General features: G+C 39.7%; 1 pseudogene; it reads right to left on the reverse strand.

The window, feature by feature from the left end:
• Positions 1-12,645: 12,645 nt before the first annotated feature.
• On the reverse strand, positions 12,646-26,481 carry LOC127420222 (taste receptor type 1 member 1-like; annotated as a pseudogene).
• Between the last annotated feature and the right edge of the window lie 564 nt (positions 26,482-27,045).

The following is a 27,045-nucleotide window of genomic DNA, read 5'->3' on the forward strand; positions in this document are numbered from 1 at the left end:
CAAATGGTGAATATAATTTATTAATAAATCACTCATTTTTGTTTTGATTAGCATTTTTCATACTGTCCCAACTTTTTCGGAATTGGGTTTGTAATTTCTCACTGTGATGAGGTAATAGTTAACTGTTTTTTTTTTTTTTTTTTACTAGTATTTTTATATTCTTTTTCTGTTCAAATTAAGATGTTTTTTTTTTTTTTACATTGAGTTGATTTATTATTAAATAGTTAATTTTGGAAAAGTCATGGAAATAATTTGTCATGGAAAAGTCATGGAAAATTTGAAAAATACCTAAATGTCCTGAAAAATTATTATTTGTCCTGGAAAATATTTCAGTATAATAGAACAGTTTGACTGTGTTGCTAACAAGGTTTTTGTTACATGTACAAAAACATGGTAAAGATCGGGACTCGAAATAGGAGTCAAAACCAATCACTGGTGATCACCGGCAGGTGCATGCCGGTTACAAATCTGTCAGACTTGCTGTGATGTCATGACAACGTATGTCAAAATATGTCCTGGAGAGCGAGGCGGCCGCAGTTGTAGCAGGCAGGCACCGCAGTTGCTTTTTCTGAGCCGTGCAAACGTTTCGTTTACGTATGTAACCTCGGTTCCCTGAGATGAAGGGAATGAGACATTGCTTCACTAAGTTGATGCTGTGGGGATTGTCCTTCTACACGACCTAGTTGAAACCCTTCTACAATAATGGCAATTCTAAGATTGGCTATGGTGTTTAAGCCCCGCCCTTTTAGGCTCGAAGCTGTCTGGTATAAAAACGGGTGCGCAAACAACATTCCTCAGAATTTTCTGACTGAGGGACAAAGAGCACATCGCCCGCACCTCAAAAACTCTGAGTCTGTAGTGCGACCAGTTTATGCAATGTCTCATTTCCTTCATCTCAGGGAACCGAGGTTACAGATGTAACCGAGACGTTCCCTTACGATTCAGTTCACTTGACATTGCGTAACTAAGCTGACGCTATGAGGAACAGATTACCATCACGCCGCACTACACGACTTAACCCTCCCAGAGAGGAAAACATGACGCCGCAGTCCTGCGGGACGGCAACCGACATGAGTATGCCGCAAGTGAATGACCCTCATGGTGAGCCAGGAGGGGAACACTCTGAATGGATATATGAACTATAGTCATATAGTATGAATTAACCCCTTCACAAACCCAGTCGGGAAGGAAGTTTTGTTTATAATGAAGTGCTTGTGACTTTATGGGAAACTACAATGGCCTGAATGCAGGCAGTTGTGTAAAATGATGGGGAGCCCGTACTTAAAAGGAGGTGCATAAGTACAGTACTGTGCAAAAGTCTTAGGCACATAAAATGTTTCACAAAAACATTTGTCTTAAGATGGTTATTTATATCTGCTACTTTAGTGTGTCAATAGGAAAAATACATTTTATACTCCCAAACATTCCTTTTGCAACTAGAATAAAATAGAATAGAAGAACAGGGAGCCCTGCAACAGATGGCATGACCCCCACAGAGCCCCCCACTAAACATCGTGTCAGTCTGGGATTACACAAAGAGACAGAAGTAATTGAGACAGCCTAAATAAATAAAAGAACTGTGGTGAATTCTCCAAGAAGCTTGGAACATCCTATCTGCCAACAACCAAGAAAAACTGTGTCCAGGTGTAAGTAGGAGAATTGGTGATGTTCTGAAGGCACACCAAATATTGATTTAGCTCTTTGTCTGTTTACTGGACTTTGTATGACGTTAATTGATTAATGAAAACTATTTATGTCATAATTTTTTTAGAAATCCTCACTTTGAAAGTTTTTCACAAGTGCCTAAAACTTTTGCACAGTACTGTATATGTTTGGCCAACGAAATGGCAAGCGCTCTAGACCGAGAGGACTTGCGATGAGAGAGACATTGTGTCTAGGTTGTAAAACCTTGCGAATGTGTTTTGAGAAGACCATCCTGCTGCAAAACATATTTTCTTGTTTCAAAACATCTTGTAAGTCCACACCGTTCATGCCCATGAAGAGGCCATGCCTCTAGTTGAGTGTGCTTTAACACCAATTGGGCAATTCGCCCCCTGCGACTTGTAAGCCAGGACGATTGCATCAACGATCCAGTGAGAGAGTCTTTGCTTGGAGACGGACATTCCTTTCATGCATCCTCCATAGCACACAAAGAGCTGGTCAGACAGTCTGAACTGGCAGGTGCGCTCAACGTATGTGTGAAGCACTCGCACAGGGCATAACAAATGCAAGGACTGTTCCTCATCCAAATTAAATGGAGGAGGAGAAAAGACTTGAAGGTGAACCACCTGCGCTCTGAAAGGTGTGATTAAAATCTTAGGCACGTAGCCTTTTCTGGGTTTGACAGTGGCTTTTGGAAGACCCGGACCAAACTCCAGAAATGAACTGTCGACTGACAGTGCTTGCAAATCACTGACCCGTTTTACTGAGGCTAAAGCCAGCAGTAATGCAGTCTTAAGAAAAAGCTAACGCAAATCAACAGAGTCCAGAGGCTCAAAGGGGGGTCCCATGTGTGCTTTTAGGACCAAAGTTAGGTCCCAATGTCGGGACTTTAGCTGGGTGAGGGGGATTTAGCCGCCTCGGCTCCCTAAGGAACTTTATGATTAAATCATGTTTGCCGATAGAGTTGCCGGCTTCAGGTGCATGATACACAGATATAGTCATCAATATAGTGAGCCCTGCGTCCAATCGCTCTTGAAGAAATGTAAGAATTTCTGGTATGGGGCAGTTCTTTGCCATGTGAAAAGCACCAATTAGTGAACACATTCCATTTCAGTGTGTAAAGGCGTCTTGTAGACGGCACTCTAGCCTGTAAAATGGTGTTCATAACTGACTGAGTCAGTTCTGGCACGTTTAGCACGTTTTGTTCAGGAGCCACACATGCAGGTCCACAGCTTGGCTGGGGATGCCAGATTGTGCCCTGTGCTTGAGAAAAGAGATCCCTCCTCAGCGGTATTTCCCATGGAGGGCCATCCAGAATCTCTATCATTTCTGGAAACCAGGACTGGTTGGGCCACTTCGGCGCAACCAATAGAATCATTTCCTTGTCCTCTTGAACGTTGCATATGACAGAATGAATAAGGCACACTGGGGGAAACGCGTATTTGCGTTTCGCAGGCCATTTGTGGGCCATTATGTCGATTCCTAGCGGAGCCTGGGACTTGGAGTACTAGAGGGGACAGTAGGCATTCTCCACTGAGGCAAATAGATCGATCTCCGCTTTGCCGAATATTTCCCAAAGTCTCAGGTCTCCCAGTCTGAGGATGAAGTCTCCATTCGCCCGGCATCACTCCTTGGAGTGACAATAGGTCCACACCGTAATTCAGACGGCCTGGGGCATATGTCGCCCGCAGTGAGAGGAGATGGCGCTTGCTCCACAGGAGGAGGTGACCCATCAGTCTCATCATTGGCAGGGAACAGATTCTGCCTTGGCAGTTTATGTATGCCACAACTGTCATGTTGTCCGAGACAATCAGAATATGATAATTCGCTATTTCGGATTGAAAAGCTTTCAAGGCTAGAAAAACAGCCGACAGTTCCAGGTGGTTGATGTGCCACACCCTCCTCGCACCTGTCCAGGTGCTGAAAGCCAGGCATCCATTGCACACTGCACCCCAACCAGCGTTGGAAGCATCTGTAGTCACCACTTTCCACCTGAAAATCTGCCCCAGCATGACACCTTGCTGGTAGAAGGCAAGAGCTGTCCAAGGTGCAAAAGCAGCTAGACAGTGGTGAGATACAGTGATGTGCATGCGCCCTTGTCACCAGGCATGTCATAGCACACGTTGCCAGTACTGAAGAGGTCACATGTGTAAAAGACCTAATGGAATGATGGCAGATGCCACCGCCATAAGCCCCAATGCTTTTTGAAACAGCTTCAGTGGAAGTGCTCTCCCCAGTTTGAACTGAGTCAGACACCGGAGAATGGTCTGAACGAACTCGCTCATGAGATGCGCATGCTCGCTCATGGAGTCGAGACGGACTCCCAAAAAGGAGATTTGTTGGCTGGGGGAGAGCGTGCTCTTCGCCCAGTTGACATTGAGGCCCAGGCTGTTCAGATGTTGGAGCAATAAGTCTCTGTGCTGGCATAACAGAGCCTCTGACTGGGCCAGTAATAGCCAATCGTCAAGTTCAAAATGCGCACGCTGCTTAGTTTCAGAGGGGCGAGTGCCGCATTGATGCACTTTGTGAATGTGCGAGGAGTTAGGGACAGACCATAGGGTATTACAGTTCTAAACAATTTCTGTCGCTTTTTCTGTGAAGAGATTGTGAAATTTCTGCACACCGCACCATCACAGCCCATTTATAATGGGACTGTGGATGACAGGACACCATTGGTGCAATATGACCCTTTTGGCGTTCCACATTGTAGTGTGTATCATTGCAGTTATAAACAATTCCTATCACGCTTCTGCGAGGAGATTGTGAATTTTCTGCACACTGCACCATCACACCCCACTTTTTAATGGGACTGTGGATGATAGGTAATACTGGACACCATTGGTGAAATATGACCCTTTTGGTGTTCCATAGTTGAGTGTGTAGCAGGATGTGTGTGCAACTCATGCAATGAGTGCTTTGCTCTTTTGTGAGAACGTTCTTATTGAACACAATACACAGAAATAACATTTTGAGTAACATCCCGGTCCCGGAGGAAGGAAAATAATTAGGATATCACAGACCACATAGGGTGGTGATAGCATCCAATACACACCACAAGTGTGATACGTAATGATTAATTTCCCTACTTAGTGAATTCGGGAGGGAAGATTAACATCAAACTGAGAACAAGGTGGCCAGCATACGAACTGAATCATGCAGCCGTGTCCGACCGTCTTTAAAACCCAGTCGGACACGGCCGTGTGGGCCCGCCCCGGGAACACAGCATGTCGGCTCGCTGGCTAGATGAAAGTGAGCGCTGCTCACCACTGGGAAGCGGTTGTGTACAGTATTCAATACATGCTTCAAAGTGTGATTAGTAATGAGGGAGGAAATAATCATGATGTCACAGACCACACAGGGTGGTGACAGCATTCAAAATACACAACTCAAGTGTGATTTGTAATGATTAATTTCCCCACCTAGTGAATTTGGGAGGAATGAATATAATTAGGATGTCACAGACCACACAAGACGATGATAGCCTGAGCGCCGCTCACCACCGGGAAGCAGTTGTGCACAATACTCATTAATACACACCTTAAACGTGATAAATAATAATTAATTTCCCTGCCTAGGGAATTCAGGAGGGAAGATTAATTTCAAACTGGGACCAAGGTGGCCGGCATACGAACTGAAACATGTAGCCATGTAGACCCACCACGCATCCACGGAGAGGAATAACGGGCGCATCGGCTCGCTTGCTAGTTGAGACTGAGCGCCGCCCGCCACTGGGAAGCAGTTGTGTACAGTCCTCATCATTTTAGGAGGGAATCACTCTACAACACTGGATCATTCGCAGTCTCTGATGCTGTGAGGGATATGGCATTATCTTCATCATCAGAACCGGCAAACGTAATGAGGTTCAGTGCTTCAACAGAGGACCGGAGCTCGTCATGCATATGATATATAGGTGAAGCCGATCAAGGGGCTCGCAGGGCTTGTGCCAGCATGAGATCCACCTCTGATTCATCTAGCTCAACCTGATGGCCCCGCCATGCCCCCTCGTGTGATCCCATCGGGAGTCACAGAAGGGGCAAGTGGGAGAGCGCGTGAGGCGGAATCGTCCCTCAGAACGAGGTAGATCTGAGAGCGAAGCGTCTTGAGACTCATGCTCTCACAGTGAGGGCAATCTGTCTCCATAAGAGCTAATTCGGGGTGGCCGTGGGCCAAGCAATGAACACAGCTCTCATGACCATCTGACGACTGGATGTGCCACTTGGAACACTTGCGGAATGACAACTTTAAAAAGATGCATAAACGCAAGCGGCCCTTTTGTGATATATACACTGGCGGCCAAAAGTTTGGAATAGTGTAAAGATTTCGCTGTTTCAGAAGGAAATTGTTATTTTAATTCACCAAAGTGGCATTCAACTGATCACAAAGTATAGTCCGGACATTGCTGATGTAAAAATCATTTTTGATCAAATCTAGACGGGCCCCATTTCCAGCAGCCATCACTCCAACACTGTATCCTTGAGTAATCATGCTAAATTGCTAATTTGGTAGAATATCACTTGCCACTTGTGTTTGTTTTTGAGTTGCCACAGTATGCAATAGACTGGCATGTCTTAAGGTCAATATTAGGTCAAAAATGGCAAAAAAGAAACAGCTTTCTCTAGAAACCATCAGTCAATCATTGTTTTGAGGAATGAAGGCTATGCAATGCTTGAAATTGTATGAGATTTCATACAAAGGTGTACACTACAATCTTCAAAGACAAAGGACAACTGGCTCTAACAAGGACAGAAAGAGATGTGGAAGGCCAGATGTACAACTAAACAAGAGGATAATTACATTAGAGTCTCTAATTTGAGAAATAGATGCCTCACATGTCTTCAGCTGACAGCTTCATTGAATTCTACCCACTCAACACCAGTTTCATGTGCAACAGTAAAGAGAAGACTCAGGGGTGCAGGTCTTATGGGAAGAATTGCAAAGAAAAAGCCACTTTTGAAACAGAAAAACAAAAAGAAAAGGTTAGAGTGGGCAAAGAAACACAGACATTGGACAACAGATAATTGGAAAAGAGTGTTATGGATCTTAACCCCATTGAGCTTTTGTGGGGTCAGCTAGACTGTAAGGTGTGTGAGAAGTACCCGACAAGACAGCCACATCTATGGCAAGTTCTACAGGAAGTGTGGGGTGAAATGTCACCTGAGTATCTGGACAAACTGACAGCTAGAATGTCAAGGATCTGCAAAGCTGTCATTGCTGCAAGTGGAAGATTTTTTGATGAGAACTCTTTGAAGTAGTTTAAGAAGTTCTGAAAATGTTTTTTTTTTTTTTCAAATTGCAATAGTAATTTTTCACATTATTAATATCCTGACTATACACTGTGATCAGTTAAATGCCACTTTGGTGAATAAAAGTGCCAATTTCTTTCCATAAGAGCAAAATCTGTACATTATTCCAAACTTTTGGCTGCCAGTGTACGCACACAAAATCAACAATAGCTTACAAGGATACAAAACTCCCGTCGAAGCGCTTCAGGGAATCAGGATGCTGAAGCGGCCCATTCATGAGCGAAGCGTAAAGCGGAGAGGTGGAGTAAATGTTCCCTGGAACATTGCAGGGGAGCAGAGAGTCTTCTTGTTGCCGTGAACACCCCGCCTGTTGACTTGTGTATGTCAATGGTGAAGTTGTAGAGGGGTTCTAGACGAGAAAGATGCTCACAGTCTTGTCATCATGTAATGATGTCTCTAGCACATAATTCTAACATTCCAGAGTCATGGTTTTCATGCTCAAGCATTTAAAAAAAGCCATATGTGAACGCATTTTGCTGATTATTACCTTTTATTCAATTAAGTTATAATAAAGATTTATTGTCATCAGTGTTTCATTCTGTGATCCTGCATGTCAAATACGACTGACAAATATTGATTAGATCTTGGACAAGTTTGCTACATTAAAGTTTTGCACCTAAAGCACCCAATACAGACACTGATGCACAAAAGCGGATAGGTTCTACGTGTCTAAAGTATATAAAGAGAATAAATTAGTCTTAGTCAACTCACCAGAAACAATGATTCAGCTTATAACAATATAAAATAGAATCTGCATGCACAGTAAACAATAGTACAATTTATACATCTCTCGACTGAAAAGTTTATGCATGTTTCAATTTAAATGTTATTTAATAAAACTAGTCAGAAGCATATTTCCAGTAGGTTTTGTTAGTCATTAAAGAAACTTGCATTTCGCCCCAGGCTCGTTCATGTCCTCGGTACACGCATGCTGAGAGTAGGCTCGTTTGAGATGCCAAATGCCTCACCTTGAAAGAAGATGAGAGTAGACAGCTGCGGTCAGGGGAGGAGTGAAATACATGTTGTCAAGTCAGACAATTCTCACACCTCATACTGGATCAGACACCTACGAGATCAAAGGCAGATATCACGGGATTCACGTTCATGCGCTCTTGCTGATAAAGTGGATATAATTGAAATTGTGTTGCTTTAAAATGAAAATAAATATAATGAAAAAGACATTCAATGTACGTGTTATTTAATTTTTATTTTTAGTTTAAAGGTGCAGTATGTAAGATTCAGAAACCCTTGTTATTAATGACACCTGTAGCCGTTAAGTGAACTGCAGCCTGTTGCTCGTGCTCGTGCGTGCGCACACACTGTATAGGGATGCGAGCATGACCAAAACAAAGAGACTGAACGTGATTCACCGGCATCATGATGACAGATAAGGTAGCGTAATTAAAATTACACAGTTATGATTGTTTTACTATAAACTTTGAGACTGTATATTATATTTGACTCTACAGTGCTGGAACAGGGCTAAAACAAAGTGTGGATATAGGTCTGACTGTGCGAGACTGTAGTTTGAAGTAATCACTTTTCTTTGCATGATACATTTGCTGCATTTATACGATAGCCTATGTCGACGTTAGCTAGCTAGCCAGCTTTATCAATAGCTGTTAGCTAAATTTGGTGGATGATGACAGTAGTTGTTTATAAAATAGACTGTACATTATAAATATGTTGACACAATTCAGTATTGATGTGATACCATCACAACTGTCATTTTGATATATCGATGCGCTATTGTTTTATAATAGATTGTATATATTTTCTGTATAACCAAGTTACGTTACACTAATGAATGGATCTTTTTGCATTATCTTGAACAATGTCTAGCATTCATTTCATGTGTTATTGTAGTTTACCTTGCTGAATAATTACAGATTAACATTATGTCAGTTACTGTGAATCAGCATACCTGACTTTTAGTATAAAGAGAAGATCGTTGAAATTATTTGAAAGTTACGAAGCAAGGTAGCTTGCAATTCGTCAGCGTTATCAGGCAAGATCAAGTTAGCTAAAATTACACAGTCCTTGTGGCACTATATTTCACATGCTTTGCAGTTATGTAAGCTTACCTGTCCAATAAGAAGAACGCCAATTCAGGGTCGGTTTTGATCCCCAAAACCGAACGAAGGTCCCTCCAGGAATCAAATGCCCTGCCGATGTTCACTCTAGTTTTTGCTCGACCACGATCACGTTCCCGCTTAGCCAGACAGGATTCAGTAAATGTATTTTTTATTTTTTGTTTTTGGCTTACTCTGAGTTTGTGTAGTGTACTCTGAGTCGGTGTGGTGCTGGGAGCTGGACACTCGCTGGATTCCATCTCTAAGATAACGTTACCTAGTGTTGCAGTTTGTTGTCACTGTTGAATAGCGGAAGAGAAGCACTGAGGCAAGGCTCTCGGGAGTGCGCAAAACCTCACATCCTTTGGATTTTCACGGCAAAAGCGACCCGCTCCCTTCGCATGAAAATCAGTCTACAGGCTTTAATAGGCAACCTAGGAAGTCCGGGAAGGGATCATTTTTTAAGTTGCATTACAAGCCATTCACACATTGGCAAAAAAAAGGCGAATATTACATGAAAAAGTTACATATTGCACCTTTAACAAAGACACGTATTTTAGATATTTCAGAAATGTTATAAAAATCGCATATCCCATATAGAGATCACACTGTCAGAATGTTGGGAATATTCACATATAATTTATACATATAAAACATGATATTAGAGATAAAAAATATATTTTTTTAGAAGAGAAAGAAACATCACGGTTATTTAACCCAGTAAGCATTAAGCTGTGTTGTCAGCAAGTTGTTTACCATCATGCTTGCAGTTTGCACAGCTGGAAAAATCTAACTGCACCACCTTACTGCTACAACTGCACACACTTAGCTCTCACGAGACTTTTTTGGCATATGTCACCATGACATCACAGCAAGATTTCTAACCGGCATGCACCGGCCGCTGATCAACTGTGATTGATTCAGAGCAGAACTTGCTCATCTCAAACAAGCCTAGTACCAGCAGCTCACTAATCAGACTCCTCGGTAATCCTTGGCAAACTTTGACAGTTCATAGGACCGGCTTTTTCAGTTCTTTTTGAGTTGGACATGACCAAAGAGCTGGCTTTCGATTCTGCCTGTAGGTTTGATTCCTTCATTTCGAATGGGTTCTTTGGTGCAGTAACCGGCAACTTGTAGCTGCCTGCCTGTATGAGTCCAACTCGTTCATTTCGGTGTCAGGATACTAGTCATCTGCATTTAGTTAATGAAATTCAAGTTCTTGAAAATGTCCATCATAGTTAGCAACACAATTCATTAAGTCTAATATATAAAATAACACAGAAAGAAACATCTGTTGGTTTATAAATGTTTTATTACCATTAACGTCTCAACATAAAGCAAATCCTCGGTAATCCTCGGCAAACTTCAACAGTTCGTGGGACCGTCTCATTCGGTTCTTTTGAGTCAGACAGTTCGACGTGCTGCATAGCCAGTACATGTAATTCAGCTGTGCGTCATGCGTCATCAACCGGAATTAAGTTTGATTCAGTTCGATGTTGTGAACCGGCTCGACCGGTTACTTGCTGAGAATCGGCTCAAAAGAACGATTCGTTCAAGAATCAGTCATCACTATTAACTGTCATGAACTAATCCCTGTCATGTACTTTCTCTGTCATTTGCTGTCATCTCTATTTTGCACCTATGAAATTTATACATTTAAAAATACGATTTTTTCGTATTGTCAACCACAAAAACATTTGAGTTATAAACTTTAGACAACAATGACGGTTGGACCACTGATTTTGTTTTTTTCACACCCTGAATTAGTAGCGTGGTGATTCGGATTTACACTTCGGGGTGTGAATTAATTTTCAATAAATCAACAATCAGAGTCTGCTTAGAGTCTGCCGATACCACATGTAGTATGTGGAAAACACAGATGGAATCACGAAATGTAGTCATAAAAATAAAGAGACAAATAAATAAATAATAAATAAGTATATAATCTGCAAGTGATGCATGCTTTAAAATTAATGTGTGAAACACCTCATGATCATCACATGCACTTTTGTGTGTATGAGATGACAGAAAGCAAAACACTAGTGATGGGTCGTTAATGAACGATTTGTTCATTTTTAATGAATCTTTTATGTGAACGAGTAGTCTCAGAGAGTGATTCTTTCATTTTGTGTTGGCAGCGCATGCGCATTGCGCAACCTTCGTTTGTTATGTGCAGACCCCACAGGCGCTGTACAAAAAACAGAAATGATTAGTTCACCCTTCAACTCTTTTGGTCCGAATCATTCGTTCTTTTGTCACGTGACAGCCGTATACGCTATGCATTGCTCACACAGGAAACAGAAATTATTAGTTCACCTTTTAACTCTTTTGGTCCGAGTCATTCGTTCTCTTGTCACATGACAACCAGATGACTCAGGAGGTGAACTAATCTTTCTGTTTCTCATAATTTGTCCTTGGCTGCATTATCATTTTTTCCTTATTGGGACTATAACCAAAGTTTGTGTAAGTAGACGTGTTGGGGGGGATTTGGCTATTGAAAATGTAACATTTTAATTTAATTCTGCTCAAATGAACGAAATGACATGAATAAAGGTTTGTTCATTTTGAGAACGAGACTCAAAGATCCAAGTCAGTAAAATGATCCGATCTTCCCATCACTACAAAACACTCTGAAGTGTGCTGAAGTGTGCTAAGACTATGTTTTTTTTATTTATTTATTTTATTTATTTTTTTATTATTATTACATCTTTATGGGGATTAATAATCACACTGGGCCATGTAGTGAAAACTTCTTATCTGGAGGTGAGAATCTACCATCAAAAACACTCAAAAGCTCGATTTAAATGGACGCATGTATTTTTGCTTAAATATCACACTTGTTGGGCACATAAAATGTCCTGGAAATGCCCTGGAAAATTGTGCCTTGAAAAGAGTGGGAACCCTGTTTATAATTGATGTTTCCAAAGCTATTATAAGTCATTCTTGCAATCCAGCAAGATAACATTACCTTGGTGACATATTTAAATCATCATGGTTAAATTTATCACAGCAAACCAAATATTCATTAAAGTCATAAAAACTCATGAGCTTAAAGGGATAGTTCACCCAAAAATAAAAATGCTCTCATTAATTACTCACCCTCATGCCATCCCAGATGTGCATAACTTTCTTTCTTCTGCTGAACACAAACATTAATTTTTAGAAGAATATAACAGCTCTGTAGGTCCTCACAATTCAAGTAAATGGTGACCAAAATTTTGAAGCTCCAAAAAGCACATAAAGTCAGTGTAAAAGTAATCCATATGACTCCAGTGGTTTAATCCATGTCTTCAGAGCTATATGATAGGTGTGGGTGAGAAACAGATCAACATTTAAGTCCATTTTTTACTATAAATTCTCCTCCCTGACCAGTAGGTGGCAATATGTATGAAGAATGTGAATTGCCAAAAAAACAAGAGGTAGAGGTAAAGTGGGGCTTGATTGTAAAAAAGGACTTAAATATTGAACTGTTTCTCACCCACACTTATCATATCGCTTCTGAAAACAGTGTGTAAACCACTGGAGTCTTATGGATTACTTTTACGTTGCCTTTATATGCTTTTTGGACCTTCAAAGTTTTGGTCACCATTCACTTGCATTGTATGAACCTACAGAGCTGAGATATTAGTTAAGCTTAAGATACACACCAAACTGAGCTCAAGAAAGGCCGAGCAAGACACGGTCTTACTGCACTCTAGAACAATGCTGTGGAAGTAAAAGTCGTGGTCATGAGAAGGAAACGGAGGATCTAGGACCATCTGAAGAACAGAGATGAAGAACTCCACCACTGAAGTAATAAGGATGAACATCTCAGGGCCTCGGTTCTTAGCCCAAGTCTCATAGAACCTTGGCAGCTTGGAGGACCATTTAAAAATACAAACCACCTTAAAAAGATAAATATTGTTGTACTACATGAGAAATGACAAGTATAAATCTTATTTGTAAGAGTAGATAAAATTATAATGAAAAACATTTAAAACATTATCAAAGTTTTAGAGTTTATATTCATCATATAAAAGTGCATAACCAGCTTGTTAATACATATTATACAGTTGAAATCAGAAGTTTACATACACTTAGTTTACACACACTTTAACCACTCCACAGATTTCATATTAGCAAACTATAGTTTTGGCAAGTCATTTAGGACATCTACTTTGTGCATGACATGAGTAATTTTTCCAACAATTATTTACAGACAGATTCTTTCACTTTTAATTGACTATATCACAATTCCAGTGGGTCAGAAGTTTACATACACTAAGTTAACTGTGCCTTTAAGCAGCTTGTAAAATCCAGAAAATGATGTCAAGCCTTTAGACAATTAGCCAATTAGCTTCTGATAGGAGGTGTACTGAATTGGAGGTGTACCTGTGGATGTATTTTAAGGCCTACCTTCAAACTCAGTGCCTCTTTGCTTGACATCATGGGAAAATCGAAAGAAATCAGCCAAGACCTCAGAAAAGAAATTGTGGACCTCCACAAGTCTGGTTCACCCTTAGGAGCAATTTCCAAACGTCTGAAGGTACCATGTTCATCTGTACAAACAATAGTACGCAAGTATAAATACCATGTAGCCATCATACCGCTCAGGATGGAGATGCATTCTGTCTCCTAGAGATGAACGTAGCTTGGTGCCAAAAGTGCAAATAAATCCCAGAACAACAGCAAAGGAACTTGTGAAGATGCTGAAGGAAACAGGTAGACAAATATCTATATCCACAGTAAAGTGAGTCTTACATCGACATAACCTGAAAGGCTGCTCATCAAGGAAGAAGACACCGCTCCAAAACTGCCATAAAAAAAGCCAGACTAAAGTTTGCAAGTGCACATGGGGACAAAGATCTTACTTTTTGGAGAAATGTCCTCTGGTCTGATGAAACAAATATTTAACTGTTTGGCCAAAATTACCATAGTTATGTTTGGAGAAAAAGGGTGAGGCTTGCAAGCCAAAGAACACCATCCCATCCGTGAAGCATGGGGGTGGCCGTATCATGTTGTGAGGGTGCGTTGCTGCAGGAGGGACTGGTGCACTTCACAAAATAGATGGCATCATGAGGAAGGAAAATTATGTGGATATATTGAAGCAACATCTCAAGACATCAGCCAGGAAGTTAAAGCTTGGTTGCAAATGGGTCTTCCACATGGACAACAACCCCAAGCATACCTCCAAAGTTGTGGCAAAATGGCTTAAGAACAACAAAGTCAAGGTATTAGGGTAGCCATCACAAAGCCCTGACCTCAATCTGATGCAAAATTTGTGGGCAGAACTGAAAAAGCGTGTGCGAGCAAGGAGGTTTACAAACCTGACTCAGTTACACCAGTTCTGTCTGGAGGAATGAGCAAAAATTCCAGCAACTTATTGTGAGAAGCTTGTGGAAGGCTACCCAAAACATTTGACCCAATTTAAACAATTTAAAGGCAATGCTACCAGATACTAACAAAGTGTATGTAAACTTCTGACCCACTGGTAATGTGATGAAAGAAATAAAAGCTGAAATAAATCATTCTCTCTACTATTATTCTGACATTTCACATTCTTAAAATAAAGTAGTGATCCTAACTGACCTAAGACAGGCAATGTTTTCTACAATTAAATATCAGGAATGGTGAAAAACTGAGTTTAAATGTATTTGGCTAAGGTGTATGCAAACTTCTGACTTCAACTGTATATTGTGATAATGTTACAGTGGCCCCTAAAAGCATTTGGTCACTTAGGCCACACTTAAAAATATATGAATTTCGAACTAAATATTAAACCAAGTGGCATCTGCAAACAAAGGATTAATTTTTGAGAACTAACTTTACTTTTTACAGCCATGTAAAATAAATAACATTTAACTACATTTAACTGCTCCCAATATCATTGTATATATCTTGCTTGCATAGAAGTAACCACAGCTATGGTTAAGTTAACTAAGGTTATATTCCACTAATATTCCACTTGCTTGAAAATTGTTCCACTAAAGCGACCCATTAGTTTGATTGCTCCTTGACCTCAACAGAATAAAAAAAGAAAAAAAGACTCATATACCTGAAAAGAGCACACAGTCACACATGCCATGCAAACAGTAAAGCTGATAATGAAGAGGGGCTGTTTGAGGGAGCCGATGCGAGGGTCTGCTGAGGTGGCACAGCATGCTGCTGGAGGCCATGGTAGGAGACGACAGCATCAGCATCAGCAGACAGGTCTTCCCTCTGGCTGACTTTACCACAGGGGTACTGATGTTGAACAGAAAATGAGAGCTGTGCTCAAGGTGAGAAACAGTGTTACAGCCAGGTACTGTATATGAGCAGGGCTTTAAAGAGCGGAGCGTCCTTTGACAGATAGAGCTCTGTTCTCTTTTGACATGCCTCACTCTCTGGTTCAGACCACTTGTTTAAGACACATGTTGGCAGCTAGTGTAACCTAGGAGGAACCAACAGCCAGGTTAGAATGACAAGTTTCTATAATGTGAAAGCAAAATAAAAATAAGCATAACAGGTATGTATGGTCTTCACAATGCATGATGGGGCTACATTAAAGGTGCACTCAGTATTTTTTTTTAATGTTGCATTGACCAATATGGCAGTCGTCTTTGGACTTGGAAGGTTATGGAGATAAAATAGGAAGTATTTGGCTGGTCATGTGAGTTCCATGTAAAATATAACTAAAAATGTCATTAGACGCAACTGGCTGTCAAACACATATTGAGCTACACATAACACATAATCTACACATAAGTTACACATAAGTATTTTCTCAGGCACTTTTTTAGTCTAAATAGATGCTGTAGGGACTGGAGGCAGAAAAAAAATGATTAGCAGAATAATACAGAGGCCCTGCAGTCCACCCCAGAAATTCCTCAATGTCATAAATTAAAAACTCTGCCTGCTGATGCCCAAAAGTCTACCAAAACCAGGCGAACGTGAGCTAAAAATGCCTGGAACGAGTCCATAAAAGCAGCTCTGTTGAGTGTCAACAATCTTGAGAACAAAGAGAGTTCTGTGGACGTACCAAGACCCCTCCTCGTCCATGTTGTAAATCAGAAATGTCCTAGACGTTAATGGTCATCACATGACTGGCCATTCACTGAGGGACTACTCCTCTATGAAAAACATGGAAATCCTTTGTCCTTCGATATAACCAATTTACACTTAAAAAATAGATTAAGGGAGCACGAGACATTTCCTGTGGAACGCCTGACCATCATATGCAAAAAACTCACCCAAGACAAAAAGAGCTTGAAGACTCGAAGAAAGTAGGCTTTCTTTGAAATTATCCCTTTGTATTATCTTTCTAGCAGGACAGAAAACTAATGCTCTGCTCATAACTTAAAATGTACAAATGAACTTTTCAAGTGTATACACACATCAGGACATCTCATCTTAATCCAGGAACTTTAACACAATCACAACACTTACTTTACTGTAATTTAGGGGGCAGTGGTGGCTCAGCAGTTAAGGCTCTGGGTTACTGATCAGAAAATTTGGGGGTTCAAGCCCCAGCTCTGCCAAGCTTGGAATGGAGGAGGAGCTCTTCTCTCTTCTCTGCGCTACGACTCACACACGTGATGGGGAGTTGCAGGAGGCCTCACTTCAAAGCTCTGCCTCATCATTCTAATCCATGATCTTAACAGAGATCCAAGACATCGACGGAACAACCAGAACTTTCTACAAAGAGCCATAGAACCAAGGAAATGCAAGTACATCTCCAACTTTCACTGAAAGTGCTGGTGTCTCTTTAATATCATTTGACTAACCCGATTGCAAATCGAGGTATTTATTCTAAATGAAGTATCGCTGGTTCTCAAGACATTGTCTATAGACTCCATAAAGTTACTTTTTTTTTTTTTGCACAGATAATTTCATTTACCTTCTGTTACAGTCTACTCACCAACCTGTTTTTCATGTTGTCTATGTGTTTAGATTAGCAATAAAGTATTGTTTGTATTCAAAGATAATTTGACTGATGTGTATTTTTATAATCTTGTCACTTGTTTTTTTTTTTTTAAAGATTTGCGCTCTGAAGCTCAAACCATATCTAAACATATTTGTGATACTATTTTCAATAGCATTACTCTTTAGAGTTAACAGATGCGTCATATGAACTCAGTGTGGCCGAGTGATCAGACATACACCTTAATTCTGTCAATAAGTGAATTAATCCTAATTCCCTCATTAAGCTAATTCATTACATATAAACTGTGAGCAGATACAACAAGACTTGTACATATTTAATTGGTGGAGAATTTTATTCAGATTTCTAATCTGATCATTTGTCATTTATCCTTCTTATAATGGTGGTCGAACGCAACCAAGATTCCTGAACTAATTCCATTATACAATTTCCTACATATTATTGGTGGAGGTACGAGGGCACTTTAATCCATACCGTGTGCATTTATACTACCAAATTTCTTTACATGCACAACTTAAGTAGTTTCACAGTAGTACACCCAAATGACAAAAGCAAAATCATACTGTTCATGTGTTACACTTGCTATAGTTTACTTCCACTTACCTTTTTTGTCAAATGTAAATCAAGTCAATCACTGACACATCACTGCCATCTTGGGTAAGAAAAATTATGTATAATATGTATGTGTACACGCATATGGGATACTGATAATTCACCATTGTCACACAGAAAATCATTGTTATATACTGTAGTAGTCATTTGTATGAATATAGTACTCATTTTTCTTGTAATAAACAAACAAATATACACTCATTGTGCACTTTATTAAGAACACTATGGTTCTAATAAAGTGCCTGACATGGTCTTCTGCTGTAGTAGCCCATCTACCTCAAGGTTTTACGTGTTGTGCATTCTGAGATGCTATTCTGCTCACTACAATTGTACAGAGCGGTTATTTGAGTTACTGTAACCTTTCTGTCAGCTCGAACCAGTCTGGCCATTCTCATTGACCTCTCTTATCAACAAGGCATTTCTGTCTGCAGAACTGCCACTCACTGGATGTTTTTTGTTTGGGGCACCATTTTCAGTAAACTCAAGAAATTGTTGTGTGTGAAAATCCCAGGAGATCAGCAGTTACAGAAATACTCAAACCAGGCCGTCTGGCACCAACAATCATGCCCCCATCAAAATCACTCAGATCACATTTTTTCCTCATTCTGGTGGTTGATGTGATCATTAACTGAAGCTCCACATCCGTATCTGCATGATTTTTATGCATTGCACTGCTGCCACACGATTGGCTGATTAGATAATCACATGAATAAGAAGGTGTACAGGTGTTTCTAATAAAGTGCTTAGTGAGTGTATATCCTGTGATAGATATGTAATGAAATATGAATATGAAATAATCATAAAAATATGATTTATGGAAGTGGGGGGAAAAAAGACTATTAAATATCTAGGGTCTTTAATGTCCCTATTCACTTTTGGTAACATAGCATTTATAATTATTTATTTATTTTAATTTTTTTATTGTTGTTGTTACACTATTAAGAAGAGAAAGGTTGAGGAATACTAACGAGGTGTGAGAATAACTCCAAAAAATGGATGAGGTACAGGAAGTGGTATGATGTTCCAGGTTACTAAAGACTCAAGGTATACATTAAAGTGTTTAACAAGATCAATTTATTCTTGAGGGGGTAAAACAATAAGTAATTACTGAGTGCACCTTTAAGGATTTTTTTTTTCTTAATTAAAAAAGTTTAACTCCTAAAGACATGAATTGTAAATTTGCTAAATATGTAGGAAATCATGAGCACTCACATTAAAATGAAGACCCAGTCATATCAGTAACCTTATAAAAGCTGTTTTATTCTACATGGAGAGGGTCCGCACATGGGGGCTGCCATGTTAGAATCACATGACCAGCCGAATATTACTCGCTTAATCTCAGTAACCATCCTGTTATTAGAAACTTTCACTCATTGATTGAAGTAATCATGGCTGACTGTGAATACAGCATTTCTACAACGGCATCTGAAACTGAAAACTATTGATTTTAAATGAAGCTGCCAGGTGTCACTGTAAGTCCAAGATGACACAAAGACAAAAGTTACTGAGTGCACCTTAAAGGAGATATCAAATCAAATCAAATCAAATCACTTTTATAGATAAAGAGCAGAAGTGACTAATATATGACTAAAAGATGTGCGCCATCTGCTGGACATACTGTGAGCAACAATTATGCACTTAAATCAATAATTAAATGATTTGGGTGTGTATTTTACCATTTTTGTTGAGAAAAGTGGCAGCAGGGCATGCTATGCAGTCAATGCAGCACCTGTGCTGTCCAGTCTGGAGCTTTCTGTGTCCATACGGACACTCTGGAGAGCACAGGGACTCAAGAATCTGAGCAGGGCAAAATAAAAAAAACATTTGGTCAATTTTGAAACTTTGAATTCCAGCAGTTCTTGTTTTATTGTCTCCCTGTGAATTGCTTGTGTTTTAAAATTTCTAATTTGTAAGATGCTTCCAATAAAAGTGCCTGCTAAATGAATACATGCAGACGTAGATGTTCCATTCAGATGGAAAACTACTTGGAATTTTGATTGTATCTTTTTTTTAACAAACAAAAAATTTGCCCGGAAATGGTAATGATGAATAAAGGAGGAGATTCAGACTTACCTTAGTCACATGGGACACCTGCCCTGTCCATTGAATCTGAGAGGCGTTTAACTGAAGATTAATGGGATCTGGACTGAAACTTCCCACCACCTTAAATGATCACTGGCCATCCGTCCATACCATGCCACTATATCATAACCAGTTGGAGGGTCTCCATTTGTATCTAAATAAAATGATGTGTTTCGAATAGAAAATCGAACTTGCCTCAATTGCTAAAAGAGCTATGGGATTCAAATAAGAAACAGAAAAGCAATTTCATTAGTAATGGTATTAGATTGTGTCACAGTGGTCCCAAAAAGTATTTGGACACTTTTAAGTCACACTTTATATGTATGAATTTAACTGGATTAGATAACACAATTTCAAAACTAGTGGCATCTACAAATACAAACAGATGATCGTAGACCTTTCTCAGAACTAATGTAAATTTTTAGAGCCATTTTTGCAGTTACTTCTAACCGACTGGTCTTAAAAGGTGCATTGTTAGTGGACATATGAAGTCAGTTTCCATTATGTTCACACAGGTGTCCTTGCAAAGTAACCACACGTACTGTATGGCTCAACACATTAATTAGACTCCACAAAGACTGACAAACAGGAAGTGTCCAAATACTGATTGTTTTTTGTAACACAATTCACAACATTGGTCATTTGACATTGAAAGCACATACCAGCCATGGTTCCACCTTAGATTTCTGACATTCTCCCGAGTCACAGTTCAGGATCTGGTGCAGTCCATGAGCCACTGCGTACACAGCCTTGTACACACTGAAGGAGGATACAATGTCATACTGTTCCAACGAAAAGCCTTTAGTTGCCATTTCGTACAGGTCTGTATTTTGCAGACATTGTACACTGAAGTTGAACAGACTGTTTGAAGGTCCAACGTCTATAAGCCAGGGCACAGAAAGCCTTTCAAAATCTTCAGACCCACTGAATTCATTATATTTGACTGAAACCCCTAGTACAGTCCCTATCGTACTGATCCCTGGGATACTATGCAATATTGATGGCACCGAACAATCCTCTGTCCCAATCCACACCTTACCTGTCACGTTTTGTTCAATTACAAAAGGAAAGAAGCCAGCAGCCCGCCTCTTGTTGGAGAAGACCACAATAGTGTTGACTTTGGTTTTGATGATGTTTCTGACCATGTCTCTGATGTATTGTGTTGTCTTGTTGGTTATACCTGGTATCACACCTTGGTATGCAATACATAGGTTGTGAAGTGAATCTTGCTGGGATAGTGTTTGCATTGCTTGCAAACCGTATGAATTGTCACTACTAAGAAGGGCAATCCAGGTCCAGTTAAATCCGACGAGAATCTAAATCATTGCATTATTTTGGTTCTTGTCACTTGGGATGGTGCGGAAGAAAGACGGATAGACAATCTTATTGCTTAGCAATTCATTTGAGGCCTCGTAAGAGATCTACAAATAACAAAGAAAACAAATGATAGGAATGATGAATCAGAAAGATGAAACATGAAAATGGAATGAGGGAAGGCTGACAGCAAAAAGAACCACAACAACAACAGAATTAAACAAACAAATCCATCAACACATTCATACAAGCAGTTTAGATACATGATGCAAACGGGTCACTTCTGTTATGCAGTTCCTTTTGAACTCAGCCATTTAATATGAAATATTTTTGTGTTATTCAAATATTTTCATATAAAATATATGAAAGCATATACCAGACTAATACAAATACTGTATGTTTTGGTCTAGCTCAGACACTTAAACTTTATTTATTTTAATTTGATTATTTACATAATGGCAAGAAAATTAACAGGATGCCGATCATGGAACCTAACAATAGATGTATAGATATACAGTATATATTATGGGTGTGACAAAGTGAGACAAACCAGCTTGTACCACAAAAAAATCACAAAATTCATTAAATCCATTGTTTATATTTGCTAATGTTTGTGCTGTTGTTTTACCCAAGATTTACCACCAAAATGATGTCATCCTGGAAGATGGTGTTATTAAGGAACTAGCTTTTATTATTTATTAATACTACAAAGGCTGTGATATTGAGGATATAGGAAAAAACTATTAATTGAATACAAATTAAAATTATATTCAAAGGGAAACAAGTTTTCTTTGAAACATTTTGATTAGAGAAATGAATAAAATGAAGAAACACCTAAATATTTCATAATAAATGGCAAGTTTAGCATTTTTCAGTTAGTGCATAGGACCCAGGAACACGGCAACATCAGACCATTTATTTAAAATTCACTTAATTCAGCCTGTGTTCACTTAATTGTGAAAGCACTGTATGTTAAAAGAAAACTAAGAAATATGATTCCCATCTTCAAAAATTGTGAGTTATATTTTATCAAATATATTAAGACATAAATGTACATAATGGGGAGATAAAAATGTCCAGTAAAATAGGAATGACCCAAACCAGTACACCTACAATATAACATTATTAAAGATCTTATTTATTATTTAGAACATAATAATATGGCTCGTGGGATCATGCCAAACTTTGGAACAGTCTTCCTCTAACTATTAGATCCTCGCTAACTATAGTGACTTTTAAATTTCGTCTTAAAGGAATATTTCGGGTTCATTACAAGTTAAACTAAATCAACAGCATTTGTGGTATAATATTGATTACTACAAAAATTAACTTTGACAACCTCCTTTTCTTAAAAACAAATAAATAAATTCGGGGTTCCAGTGAGGCACTTACAATGGAAGTGAATGGGGCCAATCTGTAAATATTAAAATACTTACTATTTCAAAAGTATCGCCACAAGACAAACAATAAGCATATTAACATGATTTTAGTGTGATAAAATCACTTACAGCCGTTTTTTGTGTGAAGTTTTAGCCAATTTTACAACTTTGTTGCCATCACAATGTGATGTCAACAAATCATAAAACTCTAAAATGACTGTATAAATGATGATTTAAACAACTTTACAGCTCAAATAATACATGAGTTTTAACAGAAGAATAAATGCAAGTGCTTTTATAAAATTATAAGCTTCACATTTCTGTATTTAAACCCTCCAAAAATTGGCCCCATTCACTTCCATTGTAAGTGCCTGACAGTAACCCAGATTTTTTATTTTATTTTTTTTAAGAAAAGGATGGGCAAGTCAAAGTAAATTTTTGTTGTAATCAACATTACATTTACATTTACATTTATTCATTTGGCAGACGCTTTTATCCAAAGCGACTTACAAAAGAGGAAAACATAAGCGAATCATCTTAAGGAGACAGTGGTACGAAAAGTGCCATATTACAAAGTTTCACTAGCATCAGAATAGTATTCAAAACAGAATAAAGTGCAACAGGAAATTATTATTGTTATTTTTTTTTAAAATGACTGGTTAAGTACTCATGGAAAAAGATGTGTATTTAGTCGTTTTTTTGAAGACAGAGAGTAAGTCAGCTTCACAGATGGAGTTGGGAAGGTCGTTCCACCAACGTGGTACGATGAAGCTGAAAGTCCGGGAAAGTGTTTTGATGCCTCTTTGTGTTGGTACAACAAGGCGACGTTCCATAGCTGACCGCAGGCTTCTAGTTGGCGCGTAGCTCTGCATAAATGATTTTAGGTATGCTGGAGCAGACCCAGTGACTGTTCTGTATGTCAGCATCAGAGCCTTGAATTTGATACGTGCATCAACCGGCAGCCAGTGGAGAGAGACAAGGAGTGTGCTCTCTTTGGTTCATTAAAGACCAGACGTGCTGCTGCATTCTGGATCATTTGCAGGGGTCTAATTGCACATGCAGGGAGGCCTGCAATGAGAGCGTTACAGTAGTCCAGTCTAGTTATGACAAGTGACTGGACAAGCAGTTGTGTGGCATGTTCAGAGAGGAAGGGTCTTATCTTCCTGATATTGTAGAGTGTAATTCTACATGATCTTGCGGTCTTTGAGAGGTGGTCTGTGAAATTTAGACTGTTGTCGATGGTTACCCCTAGATTTCTGACTGATTTGGAAGGCGTTACTGTAGTTGCACCCAGCTGCACAGTGTTGTTGTGTTCAACAGCAGGGTTGGCTGGAAAGACAAGGAGTTCAGTCTTGGCTGGGTTGAGTTGCTGGTGGTGCTCCTTCATCCAGGCCGAGATGTCTGCCAGGCAGGCAGAAATTCGAGCAGTCACTGTGGTGTCGTTGGGCTGGAAAAACAAGTAGAGTTGCGTGTCATCAGCGTAGCAGTGGTAAGAGAAACCATGTGCCTGAATGATGGGTCCCAGTGATGTTGTGTATATAGAGAAGAGAAGTGGCCCAAGCACTGATCCCTGAGGTACCCCAGTAAGTAGCTGATGTGGCTTGGATACCTCACCTCTCCAGGCTACCTTAAAGGACCTACCTGAGAGATAGGAATTAAACCAGTTAAGCACATTTCCTGTGATGCCCAGCAAGGAGAGGGTAGAGAGTAAGATTTGATGGTTGACTGTGTCAAAGGCTGCAGAAAGGTCCAGCAGAATCAGGACGGATGATCTGGATTCAGCTTTCGCCTGTCTCAGCGACTCAGTGAAAGACAGCAGGGCAGTCTCGGTGGAGTGTCCACTTTTGAAGCCTGACTGATTGTCTTCCAGCAGCTTGTTCTGTGAGAGATAAGCAGAGATTTGATTGAAAACTGCCCTTTCAAGTGTTTTTGCCATGAATGGGATGAGAGAGACTGGTCTGTAGTGTTCTATTTGTGTGGGATTAAGTGCGGGTTTCTTCAGCAGCGGGGTTACTCGAGCCTGCTTAAATGTAGTGGGAAAAGTGCCTGTAAGTATAGATGTGTTAATTATGTGTGTGAGTGCAGGTAGGATGGACAGAGAAATGGCCTGGAGAAGGTGAGAAGGAACGGGGTCAAGGGAACAGGTGGTGGGGTGGTTGGAGAGGAGGAGTTTAGAGACCTCAGTGTCAGTCAGAGGAGAGAACATAGAGACAGAAGAGTTGCATTCAGGAGACAGGTGTTTGACAGGGTGTGGTGCTGAGAATGTATTGCTGATGGTTGTAACCTTATTAGTAAAAAATGTGGTGAAGACATCTGCTGTCAGTGATGTGTCTGGTGGTGGAGGGGGAGGGCAGAGAAGTGTGTTGAATGTTCTAAACAAGCTGCGAGTGTCTGTGGTGCTGGTGATCTTGTTCTGGTAATAGGAGGTTTTTGCAGATTTAAAGTTATCTGAAAAAGTTGCAAGCAGAGATATTTACCTAGATCTGCTGGATCTTTAGATTTCCACCATCTCCTCTCAGCAGCCCTGAGGTCAGACCAATGTTCACGAAGGACATCAGACAGCCAGGGGCTGGGTGGTGTAACATGTGCTGGCCTAGAGGAGATAGGACAGATGTTGTTTAGACAGGTTGTTAAAGTAGAGCTTAGTGTGTCCGTGGCAGTGTTTACATTAAGCGTGGTAAATACATTTTGTGTAGGAAGAGAACTAAAGACAGCAGTGGAAAGGCGAGAGGGTGAAAGGGAACGGAGGTTACTGCGAAAGGAAACCAAAGGTGGAGTCTGTTTTAATGTAGATGGGAGGGTCATGTTGAATTGAACAAAGTAGTGATCAGAGATATGTAAAGGAGTAACAAGAATATTTGAGTTGGTACAGTTACATGTAAAAATGAGGTCCAGCTTGTTGCCCGATCTGTGAGTTGCTGTGGTGTGTAGTTTTTCCAAGTCAAATGAGGCCTGGGGCTTGTCTTGGTGTATGTTGAAATCACCAAGAACCACAAGTGGCCTACCATCCTCTGGCAAGGAGGACAGCAGGACATCCAACTCCTCAAGAAAGTTTGTCAGCTGACCTGGAGGGCGATAGATGACAATAACATGTATTTTTGTGGATTGCATTGTAGTAATAGCATGGAATTCAAAACTAGTATTGTTACATAGTGACATTATGCCACAAATGCTGTTGATTGAGCTTAACTTGTATTGAACCCGATATATTCCTTTAAAACCTGTTCTTTTAATTTGGCTTTTGAAGCAGAGCAATGACAATGGTGTTGATGAGTCTTTTGAATGTATGATGTTTAGATTTTATGTTCTGATGTGTCATATGTATAGTCTGTATGTTCTAGAAAGCTTTGGTCAACTAAAGTTGTTTTTAAATGTGCTATAGAAATAAACTATTGTATTGTATTGTATGCCATACCTGAGGCTCCAGGAATGCACTAAGTGCAGCAGCTGGTGTGAAAGAGTAAGAACTACCATCAGCACCAATGATGGCCACAGCGCGGCAGTCCACAGCTGAAGTGTCGTCCCGCTGGGCCAGCAGTTCCAGGGTGGCCAGATTGCTGGCTTGGAGGTAACATAAGTCATATGTCTGGTAGCCCAGCATGACCCCCGGGAGCAGATCCTGGGTATTGTTATTACTTTCTTCCACAGCATATCTGAGTGCTTGTACCAAATGATTGCCATGCTTGTTAGTCACGCCCTGGAGACAAAAATTATAGACAAGTGTTTACATACATCTTTGCACTGACATATCCATATCCCATATTATTTTAGAATAACCACAGGTCAACATTATTTACGTTCCATAAACCTTTGGCAAAGTGTCCAGAGATTATATATATAATTTAAACCTTTTTTCAATTTTTTGCTTGTAAAGTACAGTATGTCGGAATACCTGCAGAAAATACAACTGACATGGTTACAGATAAATGGAATATATAAAATACAGAACAACTGCATCACAGTAGATTATAATTATAAGAGAGTTGGTCTTACTGTTTGCAGTATGTCAGATAAGGTGTAGATGACATGGTGGAATCCGAATTATGAAGAGGAAACCAGCCAGAGATAATATAATCTCCTTGAAGAATAAGCCCTGCACTATCTCTTAAGCTCAAGAGACAGAGGGAGAACACAAACCAAACCAGAATTTTACCCATACTACTTCTGTTTTGAGCTCCTCAGACAGGGATGGGCTTATAAACACATTCTCTTCACACCAGACCACTGTTTCTCAACGCTCTGATGGTGGCAAATGATTTGCATGGTATGTGTAATTGTCAAGGTAAGCATTTGCCTGGGGAAATTGGTTTGTTACCATCAAATTAACCTATTACAGAAAAGAACTTTTAGAGGCCATTCACACCGAATGCATTTTTGGGTCCTTTAGCGCAGTTTTCAACTGTTTTCTATGTAAATATTCACTAGACAAATGAGTTTAAAAGGAATATTCTATGTTCAATACAAGTTAAGCTCAATCGACATAATTTGTGCATTATATTGATCACCACAAAAAATTATTTTGACTCTACTACAGTGAGGTACTTACAATGGAAGTCAATGGGGCCATTTCATACACATTAAAATACTCACTATTTCAAAAGTATCGCCACAAGACGTAAACAATATGTGTGTTAACATGATTTCTGTGTAAAGTTATAGCCAATTTTACAACTTCATTGCCATGATGATGTAGTCAACAAACCCTAAAACAACTGTACAAA

Source organism: Myxocyprinus asiaticus, chromosome 29 (assembly GCF_019703515.2).
Source record: "Myxocyprinus asiaticus isolate MX2 ecotype Aquarium Trade chromosome 29, UBuf_Myxa_2, whole genome shotgun sequence".
NCBI lineage: Eukaryota > Metazoa > Chordata > Actinopteri > Cypriniformes > Catostomidae > Myxocyprinus > Myxocyprinus asiaticus.